The sequence below is a fragment of the Echiichthys vipera genome, assembly GCF_963691815.1.
Source record: "Echiichthys vipera genome assembly, chromosome: 23".
Taxonomy (NCBI): Eukaryota; Metazoa; Chordata; class Actinopteri; order Perciformes; family Trachinidae; genus Echiichthys; species Echiichthys vipera.
Window position 1 is genome coordinate 7,637,283 of NC_139848.1, and position 16,467 is coordinate 7,653,749.

Sequence of the window (16,467 nt, forward strand, 5' to 3'; positions counted from 1 at the left end):
CCAATCCGTCCTCCTGGTTTTCAATCCCCGGAGAGTCATTTCCCCACCATGTGCGTGAGACGTATACGTCCCGCCACCGTCCATACATGATCCCTCTTTCCTGCTTATCTCCGGGACTGGGGCCTATATCTTTCAACAGTTGATATTTCTGTGAAGCTACAGAAATTTCCAGGTTAGGAGGAAAGAAAACAGGATTTTTTTTTCACGTTGTCAGCCTTTAAAGCTGTTTGTGAGATATATTCGCCATTGCTCGTCTCCATTGTCATCACCTTCCTATATGCTATCACACCCTTATGTCTGTTTTGACACCTGTGGCTACTGCGAAACAGAGGAACCTACTTTTATCTGTGCTCCAATTCCAGAAACCTTGGATTGAGCGTGCTACCTTGAAAAGATTCTGGATGCATGACTTGGAAATAATGGGGAAATAAGAAAAGCACAAAGTACATTGTGCCAAATTGCTAATGTCCTACACTGCTGTTGGATAATGACTGCTATTCGACTTGATTTCTCGTCTACGCAGGGCGAGACCAATTTGTCAAGCATAATCACCGTTAGCCTTTGATGGTGTTTGCCTCAGAAAAGTCTTTATTCCACACTTTTTTTCCCCGTTCATCAAAAGAACAAAAGAAACCAGAGAAGCTCACAGAAGGGAGGCAGAATGTCGTTGAGCGTTCTCACAGAGCAACAGTGCCACCTGCAGCCAGGAGACGGCATGAAGGGACTTTCACATGGCTCAGTCAGACACGGACACTGTCTTTTGAAGGATATGAGGATTTTTTTCTACCTTGCAGAGTGGATTTAATACTTGGATTTCACTTGTTTATCCATTACTTGTTTATCTATACTGTATTTTAATATAATTCTTATTTATTTTCTACTCCACTACATTTTGGAGGCAAATATTGTGCTTCTGGGTGTCACAGTAGTATGGTGTTTAGCACTGTCGCCTCACTGCAAGAGGGTTCCTGGTTTGAATCCCGGCTTGGGCCCTACTGTGTGGAGTTTGCATGTTCTCCCCGTGTCTGGGTAGGTTTCCTCCGGGTTCTCCGGTTTCCTCCCACAATCCAAAGACATGCACGTGTTCATTGATGACTCTAAAATTGCCCGTAGGTGTGAATGGTTGTCTGTCTCTGTTTGTCTCTATGTGCCTGTGATAGACTGGCGTCCTGTCCAGGGTGTACCCCGCCTCACGCCCGATGTCAGCTGGGTTCGGCTCCAGCCCCCCCGCGACCGCGACAGGGACAAGCGGTTGAAGATGAATGGTGATGAATGAATGATATTGTACTTTTTTACTCTAAATGATTCTATATTTTTATAGATTAAGGATCCCAGCAGGGCACAAAACATAAAACAAATGAAATGCCCTCAACCTTCACAAGCTACAACATTAAAGTGACAAGCACATGAATAAATCACTAATTATATTATATTGTGTGTATAAATATATATACATATACATATACTGTATATACCAGTTTAAAATACATCTTCTACCACTGCTCCTAAATGATCTCCATTCTACACACTCACACCCTGGAGTGCAAATGAAGATCATCCATTCAGTACTAAATAAAAGGAGGTGTTGTAAACAAAATAGAACTTTAATGCTCTAATTTTGATACTACGATTGTCTACATCTTTGGTTTTGCAAAAGCCACACAAAATACACCTTTTTTCAGTATCTTTTACCATCAAAGCGTAATACACAGTAGGCATAGTGGGAGTCCTATACAGCATGTTTTAAATGATTCTTTTCTGTCCCTGTAATTACCTCTATCACCTTTATCAGATTTAGTTTAATGATTGAACTTCAGAACTAGTTTATCAGCGGTGCTGGCAGTCATGAGCATGTTGGTGATGGAGGTGTTTCACCGCGACTGTGCCAACATTAGCTTCCCTATGCTGCACTCCTGTGGCGGTCCAGGGTATGCCACGTCACATTTTGCTTTTGGTTGCTCCTTTTTGGTGTATTCCTTTTTTATTAGAGTTTATTTCAAAGGCAGGTCCTTTAGGGGCCCGGAAAAACCCAGGTTCATTAAAATGGTAGATAGAGGCATGGAAGGTCAGGCTGATATTATAGGACAGGCTCTCAAAGGGACACTACAAATGAAGTTTAGTTTACTCATCATAAGGAGTACTTCTCAGCCTGGTAAAGTTAAACAGCTGTGAAATATCTCCTGTGGCTCTAAGGGGAGTTCATATAATGCCAGACACTAAAAGTGAGATTATTTCAGCCTCTGCTGCTTCAGTTTTGACTATTCTTTGTCTAATCTGTCTCTTGTGAGTCTCCCAACTGTGTGGAGTTAAAATATAAAATCACAAATGTAAAATGTAATGCCCCCTGAGCATAGGGAAAGTGTGAGGAGTTTTGGTAAAGGAATGTTAAGGCTATCGTCTCTGAGATGCAATAACTTGATGTAGATGAGTTTATTAAAGTGCAATATAGTCTGTTAATTGCTTTAAGAGCCTGCTCACACTGTCCTTTTGGCCGCGGCCAAAACCGGTTTTTCAGCTAAAGCCTAGAACCTTTAAGCAGTGTGAGTGCACCCGCTCCGCGCTCAACTGCGGCCAGCGGACCGTCCACGGCCCGCTTGAAAGAGGTGGGCTTTAGCAGAGCCGTTTGCACATGTACGAGCACGAGCGTGCGCACGTGTACGAGCACGAGCACGAGCACGAGCCCTACGGCAGTAGCGTTATGTCCGCCTGTTCGGACATGTAAATAGAAGGACGGACCATGCGCGGATATTTAACAACAACAACAAAGGTGGTGAAAGGTTCACGTTGGTGTGGTGCGGAGGTGGAGTGTTTACTGCAGATTTGGTCGGATGAAAATATTCAAAAACAGTCGACAAGACGCACAAAAACTCTGAGGTCTATGGAAAGATTTGTAGACAAAGCCACACACACACGCGATCAATGCGTGTGAGGTGTTACGGCGTGATGTCGTATGGACAGCAAGAAGCATTGGCCGAGGCCCTGGCAGTGTGAGTACAAACGGGGCTGGGGCGCGGGGGGAGAGGGAGGGGGGACAAGTACCCTAAAGTCCGGGTCGCGTTCCGGGAGGACAGTGTGAGTACGCTCTAAGTGACATATACATTGATGTCAGTTTAGTTCTGTACCCACCAAGGCCACTAGATGGAGCAATCTATCCATCATTTGAGTTCAGGAACATTAATAGCTTGCAGCTTTTGTACTACTGATGTAGAACCTTTAACACTATTAAAAAAAGACAGTTTGGAAGAATCATTCATTTTTAATATCTGCCTATTTGTATGTTTGTGTCTCACTTGATACAAAGAGATGCTTTTGCTGCCAGAAAGAACCAACTTGGCAATAATATTACAATATTTACAGTGGATTGTATATTCTGCATAAACAAGCCAAATATGACTGTATTTGTATTATCTTATCATCTTATAGTCAGAACTGTGTCAATAGCTCAGAGGTCAAAGCATGTGTGTGCATGTGTGTGCGTGCGTGTGTGTGCTTGTGTGTGTGTGTGCGTGTGTGTGTGTGTGTGTGGGAGGGTATTTAATTGATCTCCCCCCTGGCACGCTACTCTTGCACAAACACACACTCGCTGATCTTCCTCCCACTCTCATCCATAAATACATTTCCACCGCAAATCGCACAGCAAATAAATCACCATGGTTACAGTAATATAATAATTGCCGTACTTGAAGGAGGCTCTGACTGATGATGCTTGCAAGGCCACTTAGAAATCGATAATTACAGGGAAAATATGGCGTGCGCCATTCAGTTAACAGCGGAATGGATGTTTGATCCACTGGAGTGTGGAAAACAGAGCCGGAAGATGTGAATGTCAGGGAATAAGAGAGTGTGTGAGCGAGTGTGTCTTCTCACTTCACATAATCACTGGATTGTTATGTGCCAGGGCTACATGTCACTGTTATCAGCATCGTGTTATCGTTGTTTTAGAAGCTGCCTTCAAAGCCAGACTTCACTGAAAAGGCCTGAGTTTGTAGGCCGTTTATGAATTCAGTGTAGAATATGCTCACATGTTGGATTGTACAAAAATAAATGTGTGATTAATTAAGTCACCAAAGCTAATGTATACACAGCGAGTGAGAGAAACAGAGGGACCCACGGCCCGTTTGTACCCCAGGGTAAAGTAGGTTAATTAAGTCCTGATCTCTACGCAAATTTCAGTGAAAAGGGGTTCAAAGGTGCCATATTGTGCTCATTTCAGGTTCATACTTGTGTTCTACTAAAACTTGATTACGTGTTAATGTTCAAAAAACACATTTTTTCACATACTGTGTGTCTGCATATACCTGTATTCACCCTCTGAAACGCTCTGATTTAGCCCTGACTGCTTCTCCATCCGTGTTGTCTGAAGAAGAATTCCTTTATTAGTCCCACAATGGGGAAATTCAATTTTCACTCTATTCTTTCAGTTTACACACACACAGGCCCGAAACACACACACAGACAAGACAGGACATACATACAGACATACATGCAACTAATGTAGAGATGTTAGAGTGAGGGGGCTGCCAGTGACCACCGCCCCGAGCAGTTGGGGGTTCACCTCGGTAGTGCCCAAGAGATGAACTGGCATCTCTTCAGCCACCAGTCCATGCTCCATTCATGGTCCACACAGGGACTTGAACCAGCGACCCACCGGTTCCCAGCCAAGTCACCTATGGACTGAGCTACTGCATCTCTGCACCGTCATTGCAGCCGGGGAATGACTGTAACAGCACTGTAGCAGAACTTCCTACGTATCTAGTATAGTTGTGATATCACGACAGTGGCCCGTTCAAAGGCACAGTTGCTCTGTATAAATAGAGAATCACGAGTTAGTTCAGTATCACGTTGATTGGCGATTTGTTGTGTATCTTAATGGCAGAGCTGTGCTTGGGTTAATATGTTTGTGTACATGTGTGAGGTAGAAAAGCCCACCGCTCATGCAAAATTTCCAATTTGTTGCAGACCACTTGAACACAACATCGAAACACTTGGACTGGAATTTAAAAAATGCAATGTTTTCCGATTTTGTCACATTCTAACGCTGAATCCATGAGCCATCTTACCAAGTACACTGGAAATGCTTATGTTATTAAAGTGGAAAACCCCTACGACAGAGCCAGACAGAGACAGAAGCAGGGCCAGACCTAGACAGAGGCGGGACGTGGCGGTTTGTTACACGGTCTAGGAGGCCGGCATGTCTTTGCCAGGAGGGGGTAGCCTGCTCTGCTATGAGGCATTGGAAGTGTCCTTGCAACCTGCCGCGGCAGCCAGCAGCCTTGCAGCAGAGGCATCAATATTTCAAGCTGATGGGTCGCCTTGAGAAAGGTTATTATTGTCTCTTACACCGGGGGAGACACATACACGACCGCCGAAAACACACACACACACCAACATGTTTTCTTACTCCAACATCCCTGACGCAGAGCCAGCACATAAGAGCAAAACCCAAACGTTCATTTTTCACCCATCCCAACATCATTACAGCGTGTCAGAGTGCAAAAATAGATAAATAAATAAATGAATCATACCTGCAACCTCACTCTGCGTTCATGAGTGCGTAAGGGAGAAACAGAGAGAGGGCGCATGAACATAATTAGCTGACTTCTCTCTGATCCTTAATGCATTATTGAATATTTCAAAGGAGTCTCAATCTCTGTGGGGCTAAGTGACTGCCGAGCGTGGATCACAGGGCGGGTTCGGCCGTGATGAAGGGCGGTTCAGCCATTAAGGAGTCTGGGCCGAGCCGCTGGCCTTGCGTGAACCTGCAGCTCATGAATAATATAAATACCTCTACTGTATTTGGTAGCACTTTGGACAGTAGAGAGGGGGGGGGGGGGGGGGGGGGGGGCTGATGACATTGATTTTTTGGTCGTGCAATTTCAGGGAACAATTCAATTTTAGTGGCGAATAATGGCTTTGTAGAAAATAGACGTTTTATTGCAATCATGCCTGATGGAGAGCAACAGTCAGTGTCTTGTTTCCAAGCAGCTGGTCTCCACTGCAACCTTGACAAGACAATAGCAGTGTTGTCATGGTAATATGCCATTTCTCTGTATTTTCTTTGGCTGAAATGTCACCGTTCATTATTGGGTTCACTCTGCTGTGGGATGAAACATAAGGCAGTGATATTAAAAAAAAAAGGGGCAAATCCTTATTCTTTTGGGTGGAACGATAATTAATTTCGATCTTAGATTTCTCTCATGGTTCTTACGGGTTAACTGGGGCGATATTTTTTTGAAAAAGCAGTTCTCTTAAAGGGTTAATAACACAATATTATACGGAGACACTTTTTACTTAGGTCCTTAGTTCAAAAACCCTGCTTTCACAGACTGCAACACATATTTCCGAGACACTGAGCAACGTGTGTGTTTCCTAAAATCCCCGGTAATGAGCTCACACAAATGGAGCGTCTATCATCGGTATATGTTATGGATCTACATGCCAGGGTTGAATTAGACAATACTAGCCACTGTCAATCAATCAATTCAGAAAAGCAGCGGTGGAGAGTAACTCCGTAGTAGCTCATTGTCAGGTTCATACTTGTATTTTTGGGTTTCAACTAGGACATGTTTTCATACTTTAATGTGAAAAAAACACATTATTTGTCCGTCTGAAACACTCCGTTTTAGCGCCTGTCTCTTTAAGACCCCTCCTGAAAAAGCCCAGTGTGCTCTGATTGGTCAGTGTTTCTGGGTCTTCCACATCTAATTCAATTCGATTCGATTCAATTCAATTCAATTTTATTTACAGTTCCAAAGCACAACAAAAGTTATCTCAGGACACTTTACAGAGTAGGTAAAGACCACACTCTATGACTTATTTATGATTTACATAGACCCAACAATTCCCCCGTAGAGTACGGTGGCGTTGAAAACCTTCACTATAACAGACAGGAACGTCAGACAGACCCAGCTCTGTGGAGGACGGACATCTGTCTGCACCGGAGAGAGGAAGAGAGAAAAGACGGACAGATGGACAGAGAGACACAAAGACAGACACAAAGACAGAGACATCTCAGCACCATCATTGCAGCTGGGGAATGACTGTAATAGCTCAGCACTTTATACCTTGATATATATTTGTGACATCACAAATGTACAGAAGTCCCAACGGCTCGTTTGAAAACCCAGTTTCTGAATACAGGCTGTGTGGATTGAGTGTTTTGATACTTTCATAGTATTTATATATCTCGACAACCTGCGTTATGATCAAAAAGGATATGGAAATCTCACTTTTTATAATAGGGGGTCTTTAAGATAAGCGTCTGATTACTTCTTCCATGATAAAACACACAGATTGAATGAAAACCCTACATTAATAAACAGTTGCGGCACAGTAGTGAGTCAGGTGTTTAACATATGATTCAGTCTGGATTCTACAGTATCGTCCTAAATGCTGACGTGGATCCCGGAGGAACAGGATGAAGCGATATGAACAGCAGATGATTTATGGTTATGCATAACCAGTCTTTTCTCAGCGGACAAGTGAGTCCGCCTCAAAATGGATCCTCTAAGCTCTCCCAGTGCAGCGTGCACGCATTTGGGGATCAGTTTGTTTAATAAACAGTGGGACCATCTTCAATCCATCATTACTTAGTGCTTGTGATTAGTAAAATGCTCATCAAAGTCATAGTGAGAGTAGAATGCCCATGTGATCCCCCCACAATCAATCAGATTGACTAAACCACAATGAAAGTGCACACACATGCACACACACACACACACACTCTCTCTCTCTCTCTCTGTGTGTCTGTCCACTGAGCTTTGTGTCAGCCATAAGCTCTTTCCATTAAACCTGCGCTGCATTAAGCATTTGGGTTAAAAGCTTTCATAATCAGGTGTGTTCTCATTTAGTGAACAGAGATTTCCAAGATCAATACTGTCCTTGACCTGAGAGCTTTGCCCACTGTATGAAGGTGTGTGTGTGCAGAAGGACCTCAGAGTCAGAGCTTCGGCCCTACGGTGTGTGTGTGTGTGTTTGTGTGTGTTCACCTACAGTATCTGTCCGTCGGAGTGTGTTTTAACTGTCTTCTTTCTACAGGGGCTATCCCACTGTGATGTCTCCATTCTGTGTTTGAGAGGAACTAACACTGGTGTTCTGTAGATACTGCGGTTGTTTTTCTGCCTGACGCCCCCTCACTTGATCCCAAGGTCCGTTTTCTACAGACTGCAACTGCAACGAATGCTCAGCCAGAATCCATTAATGAGCACACACACAAGTGCACACACACACACACACACACACACGCACACACACACACACACACACACACACACACACACACACACACACACACACACACACACAGGCATATGCTTTGGTTCCTTTTTTTATTCGCTCGCATTTGAATGTTTGAAATATATGTTGCGCTTGAATATGCATGTGAAATAGAGCCTCCCATTTCCAGGATTTTTTCACATGAATGTCAAAAATAAGCGGGTCGTTCGCAGTTAAGAAACCCAATCTTCCAGCTAAATTTCTTTGTCTTGCACAAAACATGTTTCAACCTTCCGCCTACCTCTGCGAATCAACCCTCAAACTTTACTTCAAACCAGTCAAATAAAGAAAAAGTCTCGTTAAATTGGTGTTTTGGTGCTGTGCGGTATGCATTTGTGTGTGTTTTTCAGGACTGCGAGCCCAGTGTGCTCTTGTTTGCAAGTGTGTGGGTGGTCAGGGACTTTTAGAGAGGTATGCCGGCAGCAGCGTTTTTACAAATGCCTCCTCTGCATCGAGATCAATACGTTCGGCCTTTGGGGATGAGCTTGACCTATGCGAGCAGTTTTTCATAATCACTTACATTTTAAAAATACACTTTTTTTTTCCTTCCATAGTGGCGCCTCTGTGTTGTGTTGTATTTTGCTTTTCCACTTGCTATAACGCCAAAAAGACAACATTATTTTTCTCATACTGTCTGTTTGAATATACCTGTATTCACCCTCTGTCCGTCTCTTTAGGACCCCCTCCTGAAAAATCCCAGTCTGCTCTGAATGGTCAGCTTTTCCGGGACATCTATATTTGCGCTCTTGGCATCTGTGCATCGTCATTGCAGCCGGGGAATGACTGTAACGGCACTCTAGCGGTGGCACTTTCTACCTTTATATAATGTAGCTGTGACATCACCGCACACAAGTCCTGACACAGTCCAGTCACAGTTTCTGAATATGTGCTGTGTGCATCTCTCTGTGTACTGTACACTTGGATACTTTCATAGTATTTATAAAGCACCCAGACCTGCTTTAAAATCAAAATAGACATGGGAATCTCATTCTTTACAATGTGGGACCTTTAAGACCTTTACTGTTGGTCTGCCTGAGATAATGTTTAGTAAATATGAACAGTGCCACCAGTGTGATGTGTGTCAATGTCGCACGGTGAATTATGTTGTGATGTGACACAAGACACTAACACATGTCAACAGTTACCGTCTGACCCCGGATTAATTCTCTATCTTTGAATTTCAACGTGATGGGTATTAAATTGAGCCCAGCGGCTTTCTTTATGAAATATTACAGTTAACGTCAAACCCTCGCTGACTAATAACATCTTCATCCCTGACACCGCCAGTGGCCCGTGTCCTGACTCCTGATAAAGTGTGATGCCTTCATTCTCAGTAGCATTCCACTGAGGCAGGCCTTGGCCCTGACAGAGCAGTCTGTGATGGCTACGCTCATTGTTCGTGTGCTCAATAGGCAGCACACGGTGTGGGCAGCAGTCAGTGGGGCTAAATTTGTGCCTCTCTGCTCATTCCGGGGATATTTGTGACTTGCTCCTTGTTGACTCGTTGCGCTTCTTGCTGACAACGGGTCTCTGTGTGTCACAGACGGCTAAATCCAGCCAGCTGCGAGCAATTAGGGCGCAAAACCCCGGGGATGTGCATGCTCCTCTGCAAGGCATCAAGTGGCGATGATGTGCTGATTTAGAGTCTCCGATCAGCTTACAAATCTAATTTAATTGTTTTTTCTGTCGTTTTTTCAATATTAGATTTCTTTCGACAGCTTTGAAATAGTAATAAGTGCGTATGATAGGTCGACGCATCACCATGCTGTGATGATTATAAGTATTGAGACACAGCCCGTTCTTTGTTGACGCATGATTTGGGCTGTCACAACAGAAATCTAGATGTCTAATCAGGAAAATCATTTCAGCTTAATCGAGGAAATCACTCTATGATTGAATGCCACTAGATTGATATAATATGTAGAAATTGTCAACCTTTATCGAGGAAATCTTAGAGGATGTTACTGTACAAAAGTGTGAAAACTTATGGGATTTAATATAATACCTGACCGAATCAAATGCAATAGGTTTTGTCAAATGTCTTTAATGGTTTCATCTTGTCGGTGGAGGGCTATTTTGACAGACTGACAGGCACTGGTTCATAAATCAGTGGCCACATCTTTTCCCCCAGGGAGATTCACTGTTGTTTCCTAGGTAACAAGCCCCCCCCCTCCCTTTACCCTTGGTTCCTCTGGACTGTACCACCTTTACTGTAGGGAGGGGACTGGGTTGTTTATCGAATAGAAGTAGATTTATGTGTTTGAATTGAACAATATGAACCAACACACTCTAAAGTCGTGCTACTTTTGTTTTAGTTACGGCGTGTACAATGTCACATAGTCGGGAATAAATGCGTTATTAATGTTTACACCGTAGTAATAACCCCCCTGGCGAAGCGCATTCAACATTTCCTGGAACTGTCAAAATCGCTTGTTGCTTCCCACCCTAGCCTTAAAAGTAGATAGCGAGCTAGCGAGTGATAGCATACTTCTTCTGCCTTTCACTGAACTATATTTCGAAAGCAAGAAAGAAAAAAGTTTATTACGGAAAAGCATAAGGGCAGAAGTCTCAGTCGAAGACCATTTTTGCCGTCCTGTAGGTGCCATTCCAACCGAAATAGCGCTCCCGAGTAGCGGCGTGTGGAGGCTGAAGTGCAGCTGGATGTGACAGGTTCGTCATCAGGTAAGCTGCAGGTAGTTAGCTTAGCAACTAGCACCCGGTCACTCCGGCGTCTCTTTACACACTTGTCACGGCAGTATGGTGAATATAAAGGCTCTTTGGACAGTAGAGGTGGCTTTAAAAGGGTTCTAATGATGCTACTACAGTGTCATAAACAGTATGCGTTGGTGTCTGGGTTGCTATGCTAATCAATGGTCAGATAGCTAATGAAAACAAGTGAAAGCGCCATAAAAACAAGGATGAAATGCGCATGCGTAGTGGCCCCTGCGTGTCTCCTGCAAGGTTTGATGTCATCCTTTCTTGGACTTTGTTATTAGTGATGTAGCTTTAATGAAATCACACGGTTTGGTAATAACTTATGTATTATTGATTCCATTTATGATGCATCCCAGAGATCTTATATGTGGGGTCCTCAGAGTCACTGCAGGGGACCACTAAATTGTGTGGACCAATGTTTTAATTCAAAAATATGTCATGTAATGCAACGTATCATTAGCAAAGAAACATTTGTGAAAAAAAAATATTTACACAATCTTGATGCTAGGCTTACTGAATCATAGGCAAGGCAGCCACCAAGGTAGCAATGCACAGATACAATTGAGCTGAAGGATTTAATGTGCCTTCGAATTGATGTTTAACATTAATATATGATGTATAAATATATGAATATATTTGTAATCATTGTAATAGCGTATGCACCATAACAAGCTGTGTAAATAGGCTTTAGGCTGCCCTAGCAATTAATTATGCAAATCAAGTTAATACAATGTTTGTAGTACGGGGTCCCTGCTATATCGCTCTTTCAGCTAAGGGGTCCTTGACCTAAAAACCCCTGAGCCCCTGATATCTACAGTCACCATTTTTTAAGCAATAACATTGTCATCACTGTCACAAGGTGCAACAAATTACTGTAATTATTACTTTCAAATGCAAATTTGAAAACACAATCAATGTAATGGCACCGTGATTATTGCATTGTTAGTTTAAATTGCCGTGTACGATAATACATTACGCAGTTGTAATGAGACGTAAGTGAAGGTACTGCAGACGTAAGTGCAGGTCGGCTGAGCAGGACCTTTTCCACCCGGGTAAGGTTAATAAGTTGTGATCGGGCCAGCTGCTTGGTCATGTTTAGTAATGGGTCCTTTTGAAAATGCAAATTGACGACTCAGAACAGAATTGCTCTAATGAAAGCACGGTGCAGACTGGCAGCAGGAGTTCTGTGTAACACGATAACTTTGACTATCATTTGTGTGAAATATATTGTGTTTATAAAGTTATTACAGCAATTGTACACATAATAGTTAGTGTAATGAACTTTGGCACCAATGTGAAAAATTTGCCAGTAATGTTTATAGGGTCAAATTAGCATTTGATTGACCTACAGAAAATGAATAATGTTTGATCCCAGGCCAGTAGGAATTTGAATGTGCATAGTCTCATCGCACAACCTTGAACTTGCTCCAAAACCCACTGGTTGACCACTTGCCTATGTGTCCATTAGGTACTTATTTATTCTCTATCATCGTGTGGACTCGTGTGACAGACTTACCAGAATGGGTTTCAAGCGGAAGGAAGCACAACTCTCTGCCGCTTGATATTTGATTACGGCTAATAATAGAAAAAGACAGCTGCCTTTTCATTGATCTGTCTTCGGTGCCCTATTTCAGAGCCCTTTTTTTTTCTCTCTCTGTCGTGCTAAGCTATACAGTAGTACCACCGAATGCAGTATTCTGCGCCGGGGGGCATAATCGAACAGTTTTAACCCATCAGGCTTCATTTGCTGTAATTAGCCATTGTTCCAGAATTCTCTTTTTGTATTTGAAAATGAAGCCGCTTTGCAACACAGACTCCTAAATCTGGTTGTGTGTGAGCGAGCCAAGCCGTTTGGGGTCAAACAGGACAGGGATAATAAGAGGGGAGGGGATACCATGTGGGAAGGAAGTGGCTCAGCTTGTTTGTCTGCCAGGCTTTTGTTTGTTTTCCTGTCGGACAAATCTATTCAGAAGGTAGACTATCTGAGGTCTGCCGGTGGAAATTAGCTACATGCAGCCAGGCTTGTTATACATTTATTGACAGATATTCACAAATGGGGTTATTGAGAAGTTGGATGCAGGCAAATGAGAAATTGATGGGCTTCATTTATCAGCGATGATGGAGCACAATGGAGATGATGGAGCTGGCCTGTCTAATTGCTACTGTTCGGGATGAATGATAACATCTAGAGTTGTTTAATTTACTGGACACTCAAGTTTCATCCTGCAGTAATATACATTTGTTGCCGCATAGCAAGTAGCATCCCTGCTCCTTAAATCCGCTGCATCTGATAGAGCCTAGTGAGAGAACATTCTCGAAAGGTGTAAGGTGACACTTTTGCTTTTGACAAAGGCTGACATCCCCCGCCTCCATGTTCGTATAATAGCTGAGCACTTGTCTGTGTTATTTCATTACAGGTGCCTCCGATGCCTAAGAGGACGCGTCAGTATTGAGTGGCGTTTGCTGAGGTAGACAATTTTTCATGCTAGAGAGATAAATCCCCCATCTCACCTTAACCATTTGACAAATGTATTTCCTGTGGAGCATCAGATTGTATATTTATTAAAGACAGTAAGTAGACAGTAAGTGGGTTTGTTTATCATGGAACTGTAACGCATGTTTAGCCTCATTGATGTCAACGAAACGCCCAGGCTGCTGCGTCATTCACAGCCTTTGTATGAGAGAGAGAGAGAGAGAGAAACAGACACAGGGAGAGACAGACGGTACAGCTGTTCTATTGAATCTGGATCGAAAAGTCACGAAGCTGGATCTCTGACTCATCAGTTCTGTGACGCTCCGGCTTCACGGCTCATATGATGCCAACCAGCATGTCATCAGCAGGGTGGAGGGGAGAGAACGGGGGAGAGGGGGAGGAGACACATCAAGACTTCCACATCCCAGCAACCACCAATTATTTTTATTTTTTTTTTCTGATGCAATAACAATAACAGAAATGTTCACCGCTGTGCAATTTCCCAGTCCAGCAAACTAAGACATTTGAAACAGAGCTTGAAGGAAAGCTCTGAAAAATACAGGTGAAGGGATGGAAAATAGATGTGAAAGAGAAGGGGAGGAGAGATGTGTCGGTGGAGTAGGTGAGTTTAGAGGACGGATGCTGAGGGGAGGTAGAGGAGAGTCGGGAGGGGGGAGGAGGTGTGGTGCCATGGTTTCCTGGGGGGATGGTGTTATATGTGATGACAGACAAGGACAGAGCTGATCTTCATTATGCGAGTCCAGCAGCTCTTTGGTTATTGCTCACTTGCATGGCTTTGTTGTGTGAAGAAACAAGTAAAGACTTTATATTCTTGAGCTTGTTTTCTATTAGAAAAACAGTCCAAGAGGCGCTGGTTCGAATTGAAATGTAATCCCCAGGAATAGGCAGAAAAAACAAATAAATAATTTTTTGATAGCTTGTTGAGCAGGGCATGAAATTGGGGAAATACCTTTTCAAGATCAGCATTCAGAGGTTGTTACTGTAAGCACAGTTTTCACCCTATCACTGCTCTTTTCCAATGGAGAGCCACGGAAAGCTGCGATTCAGAGTAGCTGTCCTCCTATTGGCTGGAGCTGTTAAGGGGCAGGGTCTTGCCACAGGCTGGTGGGCAGGAAGGGGCTGGCTTAAGGGGTGGGTGGATGCAGGGGGGCTGGCTGGAAGTGTTTCAGCCAGATAGTTGGAGTAGACACTCTTCTGCTTCCTGCCTGCCTGCCTGCCTCGCTCGCTTGCTCCGTGGCTGAGAGAGAGAAAGAGAGAGAGAGAGAGATATCGAGAGAAAAATCCCTGTCTAGGCATGGACCTCCGGCTGCAGCACTCGGCAGCTCGTGAGGAATGACAACAGTTCACATGGCCATTAACTCCAGTCACTGAGGCTGAAGGGAAAGCTGTACTGTATAGCTCAGTGTCACAGAAGCACCGGGTGCCTCCTATGTTCGGGACAGCAGACAGACAGAGGCACACAGCAGAGCTACGGGACCCGGTGAAACGAGGTGGGAAAGAACCGTCATATTGGCTGGCTTTTCTTTTCTTTTCTTTTTTTCAAAGATTTTTTTTCAGCAGTTTTGCTGCAGTGTGCTGCATACCAGTCTGGGTGGGGAGGGAGGAGAGGGAATGTTTTATCTATGCGAGAGAAAGAGTGTGAGGCTGAAAACGAGGGAAGGAAAGGGAAGAAAACATAGTGTGTGGGATTAATGCACAGGAGTACTGGGAGCTTGCAGCCACGCAGTACCCCTAATGGAGTTTCCAGCACTGTAATGGACTTTCTCTTTCGGCTGCTGAGGGAGAGGCATTATCACAGCAGTTGACTTGCTCCTTAGTGCAAATGTCAGGAGCTTTTTTTTTTTTTTTTCTTTTGCCACATGGGCTTCATATTTTTCACTCTCTAGAGAAAAACTTGTCGTGATGTGTGGCATCTCTGTTTTCTCACAAAGTTCTCTCCTCGTAACTCTTGGTGTGCACATTTTCCAAATAACAAGGGCAAAGATTGTTTGCTTGGAACAGGGTCTGGTGTTTTGACAGTCTTTCTGTATGTGGACACAAAAAGCTGACGGCCTGGAACTTCACAGTTCTAATAAGGCCCACATCATAATTAACCTTTTGAGTTGAATGCGGCATGGTTGACGTGTCCCTAGCTTTCCACTGTCCATCTAGATTTAGCTTCTAACCAGACGCTGGGCCTGGAGCAGCCAAGCAGTGGACATCATCGCCTGCATGGAAAAGACCAGGGTGGTGTCATACATCTGGCTGTGGATCAAGGGGAAGTGGGTGTTTCCTAAAATGGAACATCAGTTCAACCCTTCCTGTTGAAAGAATAATGGGATAAGTCTCAGACAAGTCCTTACTGCAAGACCCTGTCAGCCAGAAATCCCCTTTCTCCGAACTGAGTCTCATGCAAATTGCACCTCGAGATGGTATTAAAAGGATTTAGTGGTCGGTAGGTTTTGTCAGACATCTTCTGCATGAAAGCGGGATTCTGATTGCTCTGTGACATGAGGGTGAGTTTGCTGAATCATTCAGCTCTTATGTTTCTCAAGTGCTCTAATTTGAAGGCTTAAGATTTCATTGCGATCGATGTGTTAGACTTCATATTTCAATGTGCAAGAGCTGTCGTAGTATTTCCTATACTTGAGCTTTGCTGTGTATAAAGTGTCAGTTGGAAGTACAGTGCTTCAATTTTCACCTCCGACTTTTAGATCAGGTATTGGGTATCCTGTTAATCATCGTGTTTATCTGAACAGCACTGTTCACCTCTGGCTGACAACTATACTGTAATTAGCTGATGACTTGCTCGAGTCCCGTGGCTAAGCGGGGAGTAGACAAGAACACTTAGACAGTAAATAAGTCCATTTCCAGAGTGCAGGATGAAATCCATCCCAAATACTAAGTCTTTGCTTATAACAACGTATAAATAATGGAAAAGGTACAGCATCTGTTCTGGGTTATGATCAGGACAGGAAAGCCCAGTCCCCATATCATGAGCAGAG

The 16,467-nt window shown here is 43.6% G+C and overlaps 1 protein-coding gene across 12 annotated transcripts in view; it reads left to right on the forward strand.

Annotated features, from left to right (window-relative positions):
- Window positions 1-10,743: 10,743 nt before the first annotated feature.
- Window positions 10,744-16,467, forward strand: part of LOC310964676 (muscleblind-like protein 2a) — a 49,594-nt gene continuing 43,870 nt past the window's right edge. For 10 of the 12 annotated variants that reach the window (XM_083937900.1, XM_083937904.1, XM_083937894.1 and 7 more), the window contains exon 1: window positions 14,704-14,973. The gene's annotated coding sequence lies outside the window, so the exon portion shown is untranslated. Of the gene's footprint in view, window positions 10,957-14,703; window positions 14,974-15,851; window positions 15,979-16,467 lie in introns of those variants that run through there. The other 2 variants (XM_083937898.1, XM_083937899.1) reach the window with 2 other exon arrangements.